The sequence below is a fragment of the Lissotriton vulgaris genome, chromosome 3_2 (genome assembly GCF_964263255.1).
Source record: "Lissotriton vulgaris chromosome 3_2, aLisVul1.2, whole genome shotgun sequence".
Lineage (NCBI taxonomy): Eukaryota > Metazoa > Chordata > Amphibia > Caudata > Salamandridae > Lissotriton > Lissotriton vulgaris.
In genome coordinates, this window is record NC_141690.1 from 260,165,419 (window position 1) to 260,179,159 (window position 13,741).

The window sequence follows — 13,741 nt, forward strand, 5'->3', positions numbered from 1 at the left end:
CACAAACTTATTTATTGCTGTCTGGAGGCCCACCTGCGTTTTTGCCAAAATTAGGGTGTCATCAGCAAAAATTAAAAGGGGAAATTTAGTCCAACCCAAGGTTGGCGCATCTGTCGGTGTTGCTGAGAGAAACTGGACAACTTGATTAATAAAAAGTAAGAATAGGGTAGGGGCCAGAACACAGCCCTGTCTCACTCCACGGGTCACTGGGAAAGTTTCAGTCACCTGTCCCTGGCGACCCCACCTTACTCTGGCAAAGTTTTCCTCATGCAGCCTAATTGTAAACTCGAGAAGATCAGATGGTATACCCATTCTCCTTAATGCTGCCCACATCTTTCCTCTTGGGACCAGATCGAACGCAGATTTAAGATCCACGAACGCTGCGTATATTGTCCTGGACCTGCCTTTCCCTGCCTGAGCGTAGGGGCATTTTAATACTGTACACCAAAGTACCCTTTCGCACCCCTCAGAATGCAAAGCGGTATTGAGCACAACCCAAGTTATAATCAGACTTTAACCAACAGTATGTCAAGGCTAGAAAAACCAGTTATAGCAATAGATATACAGATAAGCACTAGTAACAATAATCAGGAAGTCAGATGAAAGGGGGGTGGCCCGACCCGACCTCTACCGGCCCCAGACGGTCCCGCCCTTGTCCCGGGCTTCTCCCGAGCGCTCCCGCGCAGCGGGACCGGACTGTTGGATTTGTATGGTCAGAGTAAAGGGGAGGAGCCTGCAGGGAGAGCGTCCAGGTGCTGACAATGGAGGCGGGCGGGCGCTCCTGGGACTTGTAGTCCTGCGCCCACCCTCGCTTGCAGCCCTGCTCCAGCAACAGCCCCTAAGTGTCCAAACAAACGTGTTCCTCAGGCAGTCTACGCCGATGGTGCAGTAACAGCAGCCCCACACGAAGCGGGACCCGCGAGGAGTGAAGGGAAGAGCACAGTGAAATGCCGCAGCCCGCAGTCCCAACCGCAAGGAGAGTTCTAACGAGTAGTCAGTTCCACACGACTTTTCTAATCGCAATAGATGGGGAGGAGCCTGCAGGGAGAGCGTCCAGGTGCTGACAATGGAGGCGGGCGGGCGCTCCTGGGACTTGTAGTCCTGCGCCCACCCTCGCTCGCAGCCCTGCTCCAGCAACAGCCCCTAAGTGTCCAAACAAACGTGTTCCTCAGGCAGTCTACGCTGATGGTGCAGCAACAGCAGCCCCACACGAAGCGGGACCCGCGAGGAGTGAAGGGAAGAGCACAGTGAAATGCCGCAGCCCGCAGTCCCAACCGCAAGGACTATTATTAGATTTTGGATAATTAGGGTAATTGTTTTATTGTTTGTTTTAGTTTCATAGGGAGAATGCTGGGGAGTAAATTAATGTTACTTCAAAATTAGTTGTTAAATAATATTAAAGTTTTATCGAAAATAAGTTTTAATTTTGTAATTAATTTTTAACTGTTTAATTTTAGCTGTGGTTTGTGGGGATTACAGGGGTACATTTTGGGAAGTTTATTATTTTTTATGAGTTTTAATTTGTTTTTAATTGATAATATTACTTTAATTGGTAATTAATTATGTAAGTACATTTTGTTTTTAATTTAGCTGTAGGTTGTGAATTGTGTGATATAGAGTAGGATAAAAAGTACATTTATATAATTATTATTTTTTTGTTTCTAAATAATTTCTAAAAAATATTTCATGGTTTGAAAATTATATTTTATTTTTTATATATAATATTTGTAGGTATGTGATATATTCATTTAACAATATATGTTTGTTAGTTTTGTAATGTTAAATATATTTGTATTTTAATGTCTATATATTTTTTATAATTTTAGTTTTTTAAATATTTTTGTTGTTGTTAATATTTTGTTTGTTTTTCATTTTGAACTGACTAGAGTGAGAATATTAATTGTTATCCCTCCGCAACCCAACACTTTCCCTACTGTTGCACTCACTGGAGTTGAAATAGTAATTTTTACCCCTACACTATCCAACACTTTCCCTACTGTTACAATTATTGTAGTGGGAATATTAAATGTTCTCTCTCGGCAATCCAAAAATGTCTCTATTGTTGCGCTCATTGGAGTGGGAATGGTAATTTTTACCCCTCCTTTATCTAACACTGTTCCTACTGTTGCACTGACTGGAGTGGAAAAAGTGCATTTAACCCCTCTGCCATCCAACACTTTCCACACTGTTGCACTCACTGGAGTGGGAATAGTAAATTGAATTCCCCTGCTATCCAAAACTTTCCCTATTGTTGCACTCATTCGAATGGGAATAGGAATTTTTACCCCTCCTCTATCTAACACTTTCCCTACAATTGCACTGACTGGAGTGGAAATAGTAAATTTTATTTGTCCACTATCCAACTCTTTCCCATACTGTTGCACTAATTGGAGTGGGAATAGTAATTTTTACCCCTCCGCTATCCAACACTTTCCATATTGTTGCACTCAGAGGAGTGGTAATAGTAATGTTTACACCTACGCTATCCAACACTTTCCCCAACTGTTGAACTGACTGTAGTGGTAAATTTAAGTTTAAAGATTTTTAAATAGTTTAATGTTTAAATTTCTAATAGAATGTTTAACAGATTTTATGTTATTGGTATATGTATATATATATATATATATATATATATATATATATATATATATATATATATATATATATATATATATATATATTCACTTAGGTAGTTCAGGTCTCCTTCCGAGTTAGGCGCTACTAGCAAGTGCGTGGCTTCTTGCGGTGGAACTAAACCGCTCTATATCCAAACTGCGTTTCACCCAGGGATCCCCGATCACCCGGTCCAAAACAAACAGAAGCCGCCACTCCAGTCACTCAATTCGTATGAGACAAGTTGATTTATTTACAGATCCTCTGCAGCATAATTCACAGCGCAAACCAACGCGTTTCGTTAGCTCCCCACTAACTTGATCACGGTTGTTACAAACACTGTTTGCTGGATGTATTTAAAAAGGGAGTCCCTCCCACCTTGGTCACATGATTTCAACCATTTGTTAACTTTCACAATGGCATTCTGGGAATTGTAGTCTTCAATTCCGATTTATATAAACATAAATGCATTTCACACTAACTTAGTGTTTTATAATCCAGTACCCTCTCCCTGCTATATACAGATTTTAACTTAAGATAAGGTATTTCTTCCAAAGTTTATAGTAAAATGATTTTTAGATAAAAAACGTAAAACATTTTATGGAAAGCAGGGTAATTTTGCAAGTCTTATTTCATCAGACATGTTTGGTGCCCTCTAGTGGGCTGACATTACTGAGGGTTCAAATAGTTTTAGGAAAGAAATTTATAAGTCTATATGTTTTTATATTATCCCAGATTCTCATATTTTTGCATACTGTGCCGTGGATTTACGGATGGAAAAAGTTATTATGGAGTTCATTTGGAGAGGCTCTCTTTGTTTTTCAGATATGCACATAAAGTTCTTCAGACTGATTCAGTCCATAAGGGGTCATTGTTCGAAAGTTCCAAATGTGGCGTGACTCTTTTTGACGTAGAAGTTTTTCACGATGTCCACCTCTTTCTGATGGGGCCAATGTTTCCAAACCCAGAAATTTTAGCAGTCGCCAGTTTCCGTTATGATGTGTCTCCATGTGTTTGGCCACCGCATTCGCTCTGTCCTTGTTTGTGGTAGCTCTTGTGTGTTCTAGAATTTGCTTTTTCAGCTCACAAATTGTACTTCCAATGTATCGTAATTGGCAAGGACATTCAATCATATAAACCGTGTACTGGCTTTTGCAGGTGATTAGTTCTTTAATCCTCCAGATTTTACAATTTGCCATCTTGATTTGTTTGGTTGGTTTGGCTATCTCGCAAACTTTGCAATTGTAGCATTTATTGAACCCAATTGTTTTGAGCCATGGTGTTTTTTTCCGGTTTATAAAATGACTGTGGATCAGTTGATCTTTCAGGTTTTTTGATCTTCTATATGTGACCACCGGGTGGTCCCCCATCTTTTGACTGATCGTTGGATCCAGTTTTAACAATTTCCAATTTTTTTTGAGGATTTGGATTACTTGTTTAGATTCCTTGCTGTAATCCATTATGAGTCTTATTGGTTCATCCACTGTACTTTCTTTAGTCTGTGGCTTGAGTCAAAAGCATCTATATATTTATTTATTTTATTATTTATTTATTTAACTTATATAGCGCGTTATAACCACCGGGGTCTCTAAGCGCTATATATATATTCACACACACATATATATATATATATTATATATATATATACACACATACATATACATATACATATCCTTGTACTCGTCTCACACCACAGAACTTTGTTTCCAAAAGAGACGAGGCGAACCCAATTGCGTGCTGAATATTTTATTATTTTCGCTCGCCCAGCACCGCCGCCATGACGCTTTCGGGCCCACTCGGACCTTGATCACATGACACGTTACATGGGACAGGCCACAAATTTAAAGTGACAGTGCAACAATGTGAAATAAACATGGACAAAAGACTTTCAACCTGCCATGTTTCAAAGTAGCTGTAAAATACATTATGTATTTTTGCATAGCAATGCAAATCCTCTGTGCAAATCATCAATAAATATTTATAATAAATATCCATGATAAAAGCAAATTGATCCATTAGCCGTTTGAAAGAAATCATATTTGTCAAACACGATTAATTAAAATCTGTGTAAAAATTTCCAATTGGCAAAATTAGATCATATCTCAAAATACCGACAATGAGATAAAACCATACTATACACAGTGGATAATAGTAGCTTCAATTATAATCATGGCAGTATATATATAAGAATCCACAATCCTGAGTGCCAGCAACAGCGCACAGACACGAACCAGGCACAGACCACAAGACGAGGATTAAAGGTGAATGAAGTGCTTTATTCCATTGATGGGGATGGCAACATTACGTGTTTCGTCCGGGGAAGCCGGACTTGATCTTGATCACATGACAAAACCCAGAGATTCATGTGGTTTAAGTACTGGTTACACTAACACTAGGCTCCTCCCATATTGCAAACAACATAGAAAAAATACTATTAATCACAATTTAGGCTGATAAAATACAAAAAGTGTATAAAGTGTAAAAAATTATTTACAAATTAAACATTAAAACAAATCTTTGTTAATAAAGGGCAAGTGCCCAATTCTGTATATCGCCAATGCAAACTACAAAAAAGATAAAATGGTATGTAATATAGTTATGGAGCCATAGTATAATACCAGTTAAAAAAAGTTAAAACCACATGGTAAAATTAGTGCAAAAAGATAGTGCAAAAATACATTATCCCAAACATTTGGGAGAGAGCAATATAATGTTCAGGCATATAACCTGTGACAAGATGTATCTTAAAGTGAAGAAAGTGCAAAGTGCAAAATACAGCAATTTAGTAGACATTTTGAGGGAAGGAGTCATATTGTTATAAACAATAGGATAAAGTGCAGAGTTACTGTAAGAATAAAGTGACGAATGACATTCAGAAGTAAGAATAGGACGAGACCTTAAGAACATCCTATCTAAACAATTTACAGACAATATGTATCTAAATATAATATATCCATAAGACCAAAATCGGCCCTGTGACGAAATCTGACAAAAACCAGCCCTGGCAAAGATCTCAGCAGTACCCCCAACCCCCCGTGGGTGGGGGGCAGAGGCAGCCGAGCACTTTGCCAGGGCCGGTTTTGGTTCTCAGTCCGGCCCTGCCTAAAATCAAGGTTCAAGCCGTGGTACCATGCAGGTGGACGGCATCCCCCGACTTATTTTACCGGGAACTTGATAACTATAAACAGCAACTGAGTGCAAGCCACCTTTCGTGGCGTCACTTCCTGTTGTGACATCAGCGTCCCCCCCACTTCTTTTTAGGTCTCGCCTATTAATCCCGCAAGGGATAATAGGACAAGAGTATAGAGGCTAAACCAAGGTCTGAAACCATCACAGATTTCCTACAGTTCGTGTGGTGCACTCGTGCGGAAAGCGCGTCCACATCAAAGCCATCAGCCTCCCTCCCACAGGCATCTGAAGCTTCCCCCAGCATGCGCTCAGCCTCAGGCTGTTTCACTTTCACGGCCGCGAGGCCGTGCTTCAAGGGGATCCGCTCCCCTGTCCCCTACTTCACACTTTAAAGGAATGCTCTTCCCCGCCCCCCACAGCAATGCCAAGAGCTTGTTTTTCTTTTGCTCTTACATTCTCTTTCTGCTCAATATTGAGTCCTTTGACCTTAATGCAGCTTTCTGTGATATCCTGTCATTCTTGCTTTCGTTACCATGGTTCCTATGTTACTGCCAACCCATGGCGGTTGTCTCCTTTCTCGTCTTCCCCTCTTTCTAGACCTGCTACCCCTCACATGCACTGCTCACCTCCCCTTCTCTCTGATTCTCGCCTTCCCCTAGTCCGTGCTTTCCCCTCTATCCTGGCTCACCCACACTTTCTTTCTCATGCACTTACTGTGAATCCATCCGCACACCCTAGCCCACCTTTCTCGGGCCTTTATCTCTCTGGCCCTCTCTGTCCAGCACCGGTTCCTCGCTCTAATTCTGATCGAAAATGCCCAGCCTTCTTTGTCACTGGTTCCTCTTTCTCTCATGAGCGCGCAGACACACTTTGTCACTGCCTCCGCCTTGCTCGCTCTCCAATATTCCGTAGCTTCTCGTTCTTTCTTATCAAGGTGAAAAAAGGCATCACCTGGAGACGATTCAGTTCGCGACACGTACTTAAAGAGCAAGCATCAACAACAACACGCACGGAGGCCGCACAATATCTTGTGCTTCCCAGTTCCACGGTCGTCATCTTGCGGCCGTCTCCTCTGTGCAGCCATTCTTGCTATCTGTACTGTTGAATGTCTGTCAGACCACAGGCATGTTCATGCCCTCTGAGCAAGGGCTGGGCCTGTTGCTTCTCTGCCTGGCGGCTGCCCATACTGTCTATTAATGTGATATGCTTTCTGAGCAATAATCCCCTGGCCCAGGCGTCACCCTTTTTTGCACCTTTTTTTATGCGGGTTCTCACACACCCATGTCTTTTAAAAGCATTGAAACTATTTGTGCATCCTATTTTCATGCTTTCGTTAAGACTCCCCTTACCAGATCTAACGTTATAACACTGTACAAAATGGAGGCCTCCTCGTTTTTTGTTTTTTCGATTGAGTTGTGCACGTTTAGGTGCAGTCGAGTTCTTTTATTGTTCCACGCTGGGTCAGGTGCTACATCTTACCTCATAACCGGTCTGTTCTCAATTTCAGGTAGCGTTAGCTTTTCACATGAAAACAATATGGTGTTAGGTGCCCACATGGTCATCCCGAATGCTTTTGTAACATGGTGTGCAAACTAGAATCCTGCAGCAGTAAAGGGCTCGAGGTATGTGGCAATATTCACTAAATTATTCGCCATGGAAGGCCATATTATGCAATTAAGCTATGCGCCAGTTTGTGTGTCACTAATGTTGGGTGTTTTTTTGACATTTTAGCACACTTGTACAAAAATTATAGTATTATGAAATATGTAAAAGAAAGGACTAGTTTAAATTTCAAAATCAACATGACATGTGCACACAACAATGGCGCCCGCAGCCCTGTCCCGCCCTCAGAAATGCTTTCAGTCTGAATCAGCCTGTTTCATTATCCTGTTAAAGTTGTAAACGTGATTACTTTTTCTCCCCAATTTCTGTTCTTAGTCATAAAGTGAAAAACACGCGCTTGTTGGCTGCTAGTAGCCTGACTCCCTTGGCAACAGCTTTACTAATGCCATGAGTCATGCTGTAGCTATAATACATGTGTGACTTGGAGATTTTATTTTCGGTTGCTGCTATTTAAAGAGGTGGCTTTTTAAATGGACCTAATTGGTGGAAAGAACATGTTGTCTCGAAGCCCCCTCTAACTCCCCTGCACACCAATCACAACCAACCCCGTCCATCTTCTGTGCATCTTGCTGGTACCAATGCGTTTTGCACCAGTAAAGATATGCAAAAGGTCTCGCATTTACACGAGTCTCACCCTCATACTCACACCCCCTCACGCTCACACCCACTCACCCCCACACACCCCCTCACACCCCCACACCCCCCCTCACACACACCCTCACCCTCACACCCCCTCACAACTCACACCCCCTCACCCTCACAACCCTCTTACCCTCACACACCCTCACCCTCACACCCTCACCCTCACAACCCTCTCAACATAGCTTAGCATAACAAAACACAGCATAGCATAACAAAACAAAGCATAGGATAGCAAAACAAAACATAGCATAACAAAACACAACAAAACATAGCATAGCATAACAAAACAAAGCATAGGATAGCAAAACAAAACATAGCATAACAAAACACAACAAAACATAGCATAGCAAAACACAACAAAGCATAGCAAAACACAACAAAGCGTAGCAAAACACAACAAAGCGTAGCAAAACACAACAAAGCGTAGCAAAACACAACAAAGCGTAGCAAAACACAACAAAGCGTAGCAAAACACAACAAAGCGTAGCAAAACACAACCAAGCATAGCAAAACACAACAAAGCATAGCAAAACACAACAAAGCATAGCAAAACACAACAAAGCATACCAAAACACAACAAAGCATACCAAAACACAACAAAGCATACCAAAACACAACAAAGCATACCAAAACACAACAAAGCATAGCAAAACAAAACACAAAAAACATAGCATAGTATAATAAAACATAGCATAACAAAACAAAGCATAGCATACAGCATCACTCACCACCACCCCAGCATCACTCAGCACCACCCCAGCATCACTCAGCACCACACCCGCATCACTCAGCACCACACCCGCATCACTCAGCACCACACCCGCATCACTCAGCACCACACCCGCATCACTCAGCACCACACCCGCATCACTCAGCACCACACCCGCATCACTCAGCACCACACCAGCACCACTCATCATCACTCCAGCACCACTCAGCACCACCACAGCACCACCACAGCACCACCACAGCACCACCACAGCACCACCACAGCATCACCACAGCATCACCACAGCATCACTCAACACCACCACAGCATCACTCAGCACCACCACAGCATCACTCAGCACCACCACAGCATCACTCAGCACCACCACAGCATCACTCAGCACCACCACAGCATCACTCAGCACCACCACAGCATCACTCAGCACTACTACAGCATCACTCAGCACCACCACAGCATCACTCAGCACCACCACAGCATCATTCAGCACCACCACAGCATCACTCAGCACCACCACAGCATCGCTCAGCACCACCACAGCACCACCACAGCACCACTCAGCACCACCACAGCACCACCACAGCATCACTCAGCACCACCACAGCATGGCTCAGCACCACCACAGCATGGCTCAGCACCACCACAGCATGGCTCAGCACCACCACAGCATGGCTCAGCACCACCACAGCATGGCTCAGCACCACCACAGCATGGCTCAGCACCACCACAGCATCGCTCAGCACCACCACAGCATCGCTCAGCATCACCACAGCACCACCACAGCACCACCACAGCGCCACTCAGCACCACCACAGCGCCACTCAGCACCACCACATTATCACTCAACACCACCACAGCACCACTCAGCACCACCACAGCTTCACTCAGCACAACCACATTATCACTCAGCACAACCACATTATCACTCAGCACAACCACATTATCACTCAGCACCACCACATTATCCCTCAGCACCACCACATTATCACTCAGCACCACCACATTATCACTCAGTACCACCACATTATCACTCAGCACCACCACAGAACCACTCAGCACCACCACAGCACCATTCAGCACCACCACATTATCACTCAGCACCACCACATTATCCCTCAGCACCACCACATTATCCCTCAGCACCACCACAGCACCACTCAGCACCACCACAACAGCACCACCACTCAGCACCACCACAGCATCATTCAGCACCACCACAGCACCACTCAGCAGCACCACATTATCACTCAGCACCACCACATTATCGCTCAGCACCACCACAACACCACTCAGCACCACCGCAGCACCGCCACAGCACCACTCAGCACCGCCACAGCATCACTCAGCACCACTCAGCACTACCACAGCATCACTTGCGGCCTCCAGAGCATCACTCACAGCCTCCAGAGCATCACTCACAGCCTCCACAGCATCACTCACAGCCTCCACAGCATCACTCACAGCCTCCACAGCATCACTCACAGCCTCCACAGCATCACTCACAGCCTCCACAGCATCACTCACAGCCTCCACAGCATCACTCACAGCCTCCACAGCACCACTCACAGCCTCCACAGCATCACTCACAGCCTCCACAGCATCACTCACAGCATCACTCAAGGCCTCCAGAGCATCACTCACGGCCTCCAGAGCATCACTCACGGCCTCCAGAGCATCACTCACGGCCTCCAGAGCATCACTCACGGCCTCCAGAGCATCACTCACGGCCTCCACAGCATCACTCACGGCCTCCACAGCATCACTCACGGCCTCCACAGCATCACTCACGGCCTCCACAGCATCACTCACGGCCTCCACAGCATCACTCAGGGCCACCACAGCATCACTCAGGCGCACCACAACATCACTATGAGCTACCACAGCATCACTGAACGCCACAGCATCACTCGTCGCCATCACAGCATCAATCTGTGCAACAATTCAACAACTGGGTCAAATATGCTCTCTCAATGTTTCAAGCTTTATTACAAATGTCACAAAAAGATGTTAATATTTCACTTCTGTTCTTGGATTTTCATCACAATAAAATACACTAAACATAACCTTCACAAAAGTTATTTACAAAAGTTTAAGCTATTGCCATTATAAATTACAATCACTTTTATTTAAGTATTAATTATTTAAAAAAATTAAAAGCCATCGTTATTTGTAATATCAATACATCTAAGTCACGTAAATACAAAACATGTTGCATTACAAATGCTATAGGTGTCACATTTGCGAAAGTTATAACTATTGGCATTGTGAATGATAAAGCTATTCATTTCGCTATTTTCAAAACCAACACATAAATAAAAATATTGTCATTTACAAGACCAATAGCTCAAACTTTCATAATGCGAGACCTATTGCATTGCAAATGCTTGTTTAGGACTTGTGCCCTGCCTAAAGTCACTGTACCCCAAACACACTCTTCCCTTTCTGCACCATAGGAGCCCTGCCCCATGGTTTTCTACCTTTTTGCCCTTCTGTAACCCTGTCCATGCCCTCATGGTGCCCCATCTTTGCTGTGCCACCCTGTGCCAGGTGCCTGGGCTGGTAGTCACCGGTCCCTTTGCTTTTGAACAACCTGGCCCATGCATTGTTACCCTCCCTGTCCTAGCACCACCGCCGTGCACTCACTGTTCACCATTAACAATGTGTGAGTGAACATGGCGGACAGCCTCACCCGTGAGGTGGGTGCACCGGGCAGCCCTGTGCATTCAGTATTTCAGCCTTGCTTTGGTGTCTTCGCTCCTTCCGGTTCTCTATTCTACAACCCCTGCACGTGCTTCTCTCTCAGGTCCGAGGCTTATACAACGTGTCACGTGCACTCTACAGCATAACGCACCAGACACTGGGACATCAGAACAAGGTCGGATCCAGGAAGTCATGTGAACGTCGTGCTTGTGCTTTAAATGGGCCGGTGCTGTCCGGTATTGCGTGCCTGCACATCTTAACCTAGATAGGGCGAGGGCCAGTACTTCTTGGCACTGGTGCAAAGCACTGATGGAAGAGCACCGGCAGTCCTCGGTAGCAAACAGTACTCTGGACACTGGGTACCTGCACTTCCATTTAATGCACCCTAACTCGAACTGGGTAACTGGGATTTATTTTAAATCGGACACCCATCACCTCGACTATGAAGCCCATATAAACCTCAGCTATAAAATAAAGACTGGCATCTTTGGTGACTTGAAACTAGCCCGTCCCTTCACCGCCCCCCGCCCCCGCCGCAGCGTCACAAGTGGACACCCTAAGCCTAAGGCCTCGTATATTCTTTTGTTACCTCAAGGGGATACCCTGGCCGTCTGCCAATGTTGTGTCCAGCAGTGGGCGGGGGTTGAGGGATGGGCGTCACCAACAAACCTCGCGTGGGGTCTGGTGGGTCATGAACAGTAGCCTACGACTGCAGACCACAAGCGCTCTGTCGCATTTCTAAGCGCTATAAGGCGTATAGCGCCTAGAAAACCGCCATACCTGCCGACTCATGCGGTGCCACCGTGTGACAGACGACATCGGCTCCCATCACACGTCTCAAGGGAGGAGCCGAGATCACACGGTGGCAGGGGAATCGAGCTGACAAACCACTGTAAATAGTGGATTTCCAGCTCGCTTTCTGAGGCTTTGAACTGCCGACGTCCATTAGGCGGTGTGAAAACACCCCCGGACATCGGTACCAGCCTCAGACAGATTTTATTTTGTTTGGGAGGAGGGGGTTGGGGCCGGGGTGGGGTTCAAAAGTGCCTCCTCGGTACTTCTTGGCTCGAGGCCCCTCCCCTTTCTATCGAGGGCACGCCCTCCTTACACTGTGAGATTGTTCTGCAAGTCGGCAGGTATGCTACAACTTAAAACAGAATCAGAGCACCACCCCACTCTGGTAACTCGCACACAAAACCACAAAGATTTCATAGCAAATAACCTTCAAACCAAGCACTAGCCAACCCACGGTATAGCGCTTTGGAGCCTGGCAAGGGGTATGAAGCGCTACACAAACGCAGTTACAGTAACTCCCAAAGTAATCTGTACGTTGTTTCTATGGTTTGTTTGAACTCCTCGAGTCTACTCCAAACATTCTTACCCATCCCGCCCCCCTCCTCCAAGCCCCCCCACGCGGCCTTGCCATTAATCTTTATTTTACTTCGCATTGACCACTCTTTCATTCCTGTAACCTACAGCCTCGGACTAACATATATACCACAGGAGGACTGGGACTAAAACCCCCAGAATGCACCGAGTCGACTCGCTAATTAAACCCCAGGACTGGCACAGGTGAGTCCGTGACCGTCTTGTCATGAAACGTCACCGCATAAATAGCAAGTGAAGTAAACAAGTCATGCATCTTACATCTCGTCTTTCGCTCGTTTTCTCTCCTCTTCGTTGCTGCCTCGGGTTTCTCTCGAGTGTCCCAGATAAAGCCCCGCAGCGCCTCTTTATAGCTCTAAACTTGGAATAAAGCTAAATTCGTGCCTTCCTCTGATTGGCGGATGAAAGCGGGGCAGTTATGAGACCCCTTCATCCGAACAGCGGAGGGGCGGCTCCAAAGATGCTTTCACTTTTTGTGCCTGCCCCGCCCCGCCCTCGGGATCCCCCTTCACTTCATGGAAAGCCGAGATTTACAGGAAAAAGAAACTTGAGGGATAACAAGCACTGGAAAAGGCAATTGGTCACGCTTTTGCGAAAGCTATTGACTTTGCCTGTTTGACAAGATCTTAAGGCTAAATTGTAGAGCAGCGTGACTGTGCAGCATGTTACAAGTAAAGGTAGTAAAAAGGCACAATGATGGGGCCAGCGTTTTTTTTAAATCCAGGTGGACAACGCAGGGGTGAGAATAAAGAGAGGGTGAGAGTTGACAGCCAATGTGGCAGCAATATAAAAGTGCCGTAACGCGGCTGGCGCTGGCCGCCTCACAGCACTAGTTAAACATGGACAACAGCGGGGGTCGGGAGCATGGGCGTAGGAAGTGTGGGGGACGCGGGGGACAAAATAATTTCCCCTCTCCCTTTG

At 45.2% G+C, this 13,741-nt stretch overlaps 1 protein-coding gene across 1 annotated transcript in view; it reads right to left on the reverse strand.

Annotated features, from left to right (window-relative positions):
- Window positions 1-13,130, reverse strand: part of LOC147725637 (uncharacterized) — a 174,542-nt gene extending 161,412 nt beyond the window's left edge. The window contains exon 1 of the mRNA XM_086964326.1: window positions 13,082-13,130. The gene's annotated coding sequence lies outside the window, so the exon portion shown is untranslated. The remainder of the gene's footprint in view (window positions 1-13,081) is intronic.
- Window positions 13,131-13,741: the final 611 nt, after the last annotated feature.